The sequence below is a fragment of the Schistocerca piceifrons genome, unplaced genomic scaffold (genome assembly GCF_021461385.2).
Source record: "Schistocerca piceifrons isolate TAMUIC-IGC-003096 unplaced genomic scaffold, iqSchPice1.1 HiC_scaffold_448, whole genome shotgun sequence".
In the NCBI taxonomy this organism is placed as follows: domain Eukaryota; kingdom Metazoa; phylum Arthropoda; class Insecta; order Orthoptera; family Acrididae; genus Schistocerca; species Schistocerca piceifrons.
This window is the reverse complement of record NW_025728676.1, coordinates 27501-32500: the sequence shown is the minus strand read 5'-3', so window position 1 is coordinate 32500 and position 5000 is coordinate 27501. Positions and strand designations below refer to the sequence as shown.

Genomic DNA, 5000 nt, shown 5'->3' with positions numbered 1-5000 from the left:
TATCAATCTGTCAATCCTTCCGGTGTCCGGGCCTGGTGAGGTTTCCCGTGTTGAGTCAAATTAAGCCGCAGGCTCCACTCCTGGTGGTGCCCTTCCGTCAATTCCTTTAAGTTTCAGCTTTGCAACCATACTTCCCCCGGAACCCAAAAGCTTTGGTTTCCCGGAGGCTGCCCGCCGAGTCATCGGAGGAACTGCGGCGGATCGCTGGCTGGCATCGTTTATGGTTAGAACTAGGGCGGTATCTGATCGCCTTCGAACCTCTAACTTTCGTTCTTGATTAATGAAAACATACTTGGCAAATGCTTTCGCTTCTGTTCGTCTTGCGACGATCCAAGAATTTCACCTCTAACGTCGCAATACGAATGCCCCCGCCTGTCCCTATTAATCATTACCTCGGGTTCCGAAAACCAACAAAATAGAACCGAGGTCCTATTCCATTATTCCATGCACACAGTATTCAGGCGGGCTTGCCTGCTTTAAGCACTCTAATTTGTTCAAAGTAAACGTGCCGGCCCACCGAGACACTCAATAAAGAGCACCCTGGTAGGATTTCAACGGGGTCCGCCTCGGGACGCACGAGCACGCACGGGGCGGTCGCACGCCTTCGGCTCGCCCCACCGGCAGGACGTCCCACGATACATGCCAGTTAAACACCGACGGGCGGTGAACCAACAGCGTGGGACACAAATCCAACTACGAGCTTTTTAACCGCAACAACTTTAATATACGCTATTGGAGCTGGAATTACCGCGGCTGCTGGCACCAGACTTGCCCTCCAATAGATACTCGTTAAAGGATTTAAAGTGTACTCATTCCGATTACGGGGCCTCGGATGAGTCCCGTATCGTTATTTTTCGTCACTACCTCCCCGTGCCGGGAGTGGGTAATTTGCGCGCCTGCTGCCTTCCTTGGATGTGGTAGCCGTTTCTCAGGCTCCCTCTCCGGAATCGAACCCTGATTCCCCGTTACCCGTTACAACCATGGTAGGCGCAGAACCTACCATCGACAGTTGATAAGGCAGACATTTGAAAGATGCGTCGCCGGTACGAGGACCGTGCGATCAGCCCAAAGTTATTCAGAGTCACCAAGGCAAACGGACCGGACGAGCCGACCGATTGGTTTTGATCTAATAAAAGCGTCCCTTCCATCTCTGGTCGGGACTCTGTTTGCATGTATTAGCTCTAGAATTACCACAGTTATCCAAGTAACGTGGGTACGATCTAAGGAACCATAACTGATTTAATGAGCCATTCGCGGTTTCACCTTAATGCGGCTTGTACTGAGACATGCATGGCTTAATCTTTGAGACAAGCATATGACTACTGGCAGGATCAACCAGGGAGCTGCGTCAACTAGAGCTGAGCAGCCGGCCGCCCGGGAGTGTGTCCCGGGGGCCCCGCGCGAACACGCAAGCGTCCGCTCAATCATTCTGCAAACAGGAGGAGGCTGAGCTCCCCTGCACAATACACCTCGAAACCCTCTCAGGTCCCGGCGGCGCGCAGCGCCGTCCCAAGTACTTGGTCGGGTTCGAGAGAGGCGCAATCGCCCGGAGTTAGGCGAGTAGACGCTTTCGGTGCGACCCCGTGCTCCCAACTGAGCTTGCCGCTGCCGACAGAGGCCCGGGAGCGTGCTGTCGTGGCATTGCCGGCGGGAGACAACACGCGCCACCTACGGTGACCGGCAGCTCCAACGCCAGCGCCACAGAAGGACAAAAGCCCCACTTGGGTGCCGAAGCGAACTCTCCCAGCACAGCGCACGCGCCAACACATCCGCACAGCTGCGATACAAACCACCAGCGAGAACCGCTGGGGCGACCGAGCAGCAGACGGCGTCGCGGCGCCGAGCGCCGGGCGGCGGCGCATCCTCAACGCACACAGTCCTCAATCGGACCAGCACACTGAAGATGTCCACCGCGCTTCGCACCGGGCCCGCGAGGACCTACTTTGGCCGCACGGCGCCGCGCGCAGGGTGCGCCGGCGCGCAGCTGCGACGCCTGCCGCGTCCGTCGGCCGGCGCGCCTGCCACTGGCCGCCCCCACCAGCCGGCTGTAGCGCGTGCGCCCACGCACCGCGCGGCCAGCACGCCGGGAGGCGCCCCCTCACCGGCCGGGGACGGTCCCACCCAGCCACCGCCGCGTATCGCTTCACACCCAGATGCCGTTCAGTTTCGTCGGCATGGTGGGTATCGCTGGAACAACCGGTTAGTACCTCAACCTATCGTCGCCATCACCGATTCACCCCTAGCGAGAACAACCGCACCACAACAGGTTACCATTTGTTCATTTGCGTAACTTCACCAGAAAACGCAGGCGTCCATCGCCATTTGCAACTTCAACGATTATTGCATGCCTGTGTCAGGTGTCACGCCACACTACGTCTGCCCACATACACGCAACAAAATGTGCACGCCTAGACAATACGTGGAAGGTGGCCCCCGTACGTATGCGATGTCCATTGCTCGAACGACTGTCAACCGGCCTCTGTAGCATGTCGCAGATATGGAACGCGGTGCACCATGCCATCACGGTGTGTGAGGAGAGACGACTAGGTCCGAATACATCAACAGACAGCTCATGCTGATCGCCATCCACGGCGTCCGTTCCTCCCACACGTCTCTATGGCGTACCACACTGCAATCCAGCTCTCATAGGGAGACGACACGTAGCTGCGTGCACAATATTTGCACTGTATGGTCCGCCGTTTTTGGGCGCAGTCGTTGTGCGGTCACACATGTGCCACGATGTATCATTCAGTACATAAGGACGAATGTGCAGTACAGATTGTGGTTCACGCGTACGACATCAGCGGACAGTTGACACAGGCCGCACCACAACGTAGCCTGAGTACGTCGCATGCGAAGGGCATTGAACATGCAAACTTCTCACCAACCAGCTTGCGAAGGCAGGGGGCAAGGTGGGGACGTGGGGAGGGGCGGCATGTACGTCCTGCTGCCATCCACATTACAGTGTACAGCAGGAGCATGTGGAAAGTGAGCAAGACTTGCAAGGTGTTTAACATGAAGCGATACACAGGGGTGCGGGCAGTGCGAGTAGCGAACTATATTGCGAGGGTTGCGGGTGGGCAACACTACAGTAATTGAACGAGTCGTATAACAATTACAGAGCAGGTTTAGGCGACAACGTGGGTTACGTTAAGGCGACAACATGGGTTAGGTTAAGGCACAACATGGGTTAGGTTAAGGCACAACATGGGTTAGGTTAAGGCACAACATGGGTTAGGTTAAGGCACAACATGGGTTAGGTTAAGGCACAACATGGGTTAGGTTAAGGCACAACATGGGTTAGGTTAAGGCACAACATGGGTTAGGTTAAGGCACAACATGGGTTAGGTTGAGGCACAACATGGGTTAGGTTAAGGCACAACATGGGTTAGGTTGAGGCACAACATGGGTTAGGTTGAGGCACAACATGGGTTAGGTTGAGGCACAACATGGGTTAGGTTAAGGTACAACATGGGTTAGGTTAAGGTACAACATGGGTTAGGTTAAGGTACAACATGGGTTAGGTTAAGGTACAACATGGGTTAGGTTAAGGTACAACATGGGTTAGGTTAAGGTACAACATAGGTTAGGTTAAGGTACAACATAGGTTAGGTTAAGGTACAACATAGGTTAGGTTAAGGTACAACATAGGTTAGGTTAAGGTACAACATAGGTTAGGTTAAGGTACAACATAGGTTAGGTTAAGGTACAACATAGGTTAGGTTAAGGTACAACATAGGTTAGGTTAGGTTAGGTTAGGTTACACGTTGTTGTACGGAAAGGTGTAGGGGGGGGGGGGGGCGGGGGCGGCAGGTTCGTTGATAGTGATTATAGTAAGTGAATGCTTGTGACATGATCAGATTTGTCACGTCAGGATGCACCTTTGGCTTATTAGAGGCGGCGCTCCAATTCTATGCTTGTGTGAGACCTGTGTCTTTGACTCATGTCATTGTTTGTGCGCTGTGACAGGAGGTACTATTGTGATGTTGGGTGCACCGTTGTATAGGACATGTGTGGGTGTTGGTGCCTGGTCTGCGCAATGGTGGATGTCGAAAGGCTGGGATATTGTATTTTCCGCACGGACCTCCTGGTCTGGTTGTGATAGTGTGGATTGTGTAATGTGGCGGAGAAGATGCACTGGATGTTGTTCCATGCTGGTGCTTACATATTGTATGTGCGCCTGTTAGAAGCAGAGAGTGGTGCGTGATCAGAGTGTCTGGCTGACGTGTGGTTCCCATTTTGGGCAGACTCTTTCAGCATGTATACGGACAGTTGTGTATATTTGCTGTAGTTTGATGGCTCTGCATTGATTACTAATCAGCGCCGTGTGTACGGGTAATCTGGTTCCAGTCCAAAATGTTCCATCTGTGTACATTAGTGACAAAGACTCCCCCCATGCAGTGGGGCTCGGTCTGTTATAACTCTTCCGCGTAATATATTTGCCCCACGTTTTTGCGACTGCGAGTGCGAGTGCAACGCGCATGGGGACCGACATGCTGATGGCTCGGTATCGGACGCCGTACAGTGAGCAACGCGATCGCGTCTCTCGCTCGTAAGTGGTACAGGTCGCGGCTCATGTATACGGACAGCGGGAATGTCGCATATTGGAAATAACTCTTCATGAAACGCAAGTTATAGGGGTGGATTGCACTTTACGAGTGCGGGAAACGTCCGCCGTTCATCCGCTGGAGGTGCGAGTTTGGCGGTTGGGGTGGTGCACGAACGGGTGCGGGTGGCGTCATTGCCGGTCCACGGCTTCGTGCGGCAGAGCCACTGGAGATTGGGTGCTATGGTCGACAGAGGCTGCAGCCTTTGTGGGTGGCGTCGAAAGGCGGCCACTGTGGCGCCATCGCTGTCTTAGTCGGCTTGGCGTCTCATAGATGGCGGTAGCGTCGTTGCAGGAGGTCATGTTGCGGGAGACCTACAGATGGCGGTATGTTTTGTGGTGCGGACGTAGTGTTGTCAGATGCGCATAGATGGCGGTATTGCATGTGGTGTCG

At 54.2% G+C, this 5000-nt stretch overlaps 1 non-coding gene across 1 annotated transcript in view; it reads right to left on the bottom strand.

Moving 5' to 3' along the window:
- The window catches only part of LOC124750964, a 1909-nt gene extending 567 nt beyond the window's left edge, over window positions 1–1342 (bottom strand). Inside the window, exon 1 of the ribosomal RNA XR_007012012.1 lies at window positions 1–1342. This exon is cut by the window's left edge and continues 567 nt beyond it. This is a non-coding gene — a ribosomal RNA (small subunit ribosomal RNA).
- Between the last annotated feature and the right edge of the window lie 3658 nt (window positions 1343–5000).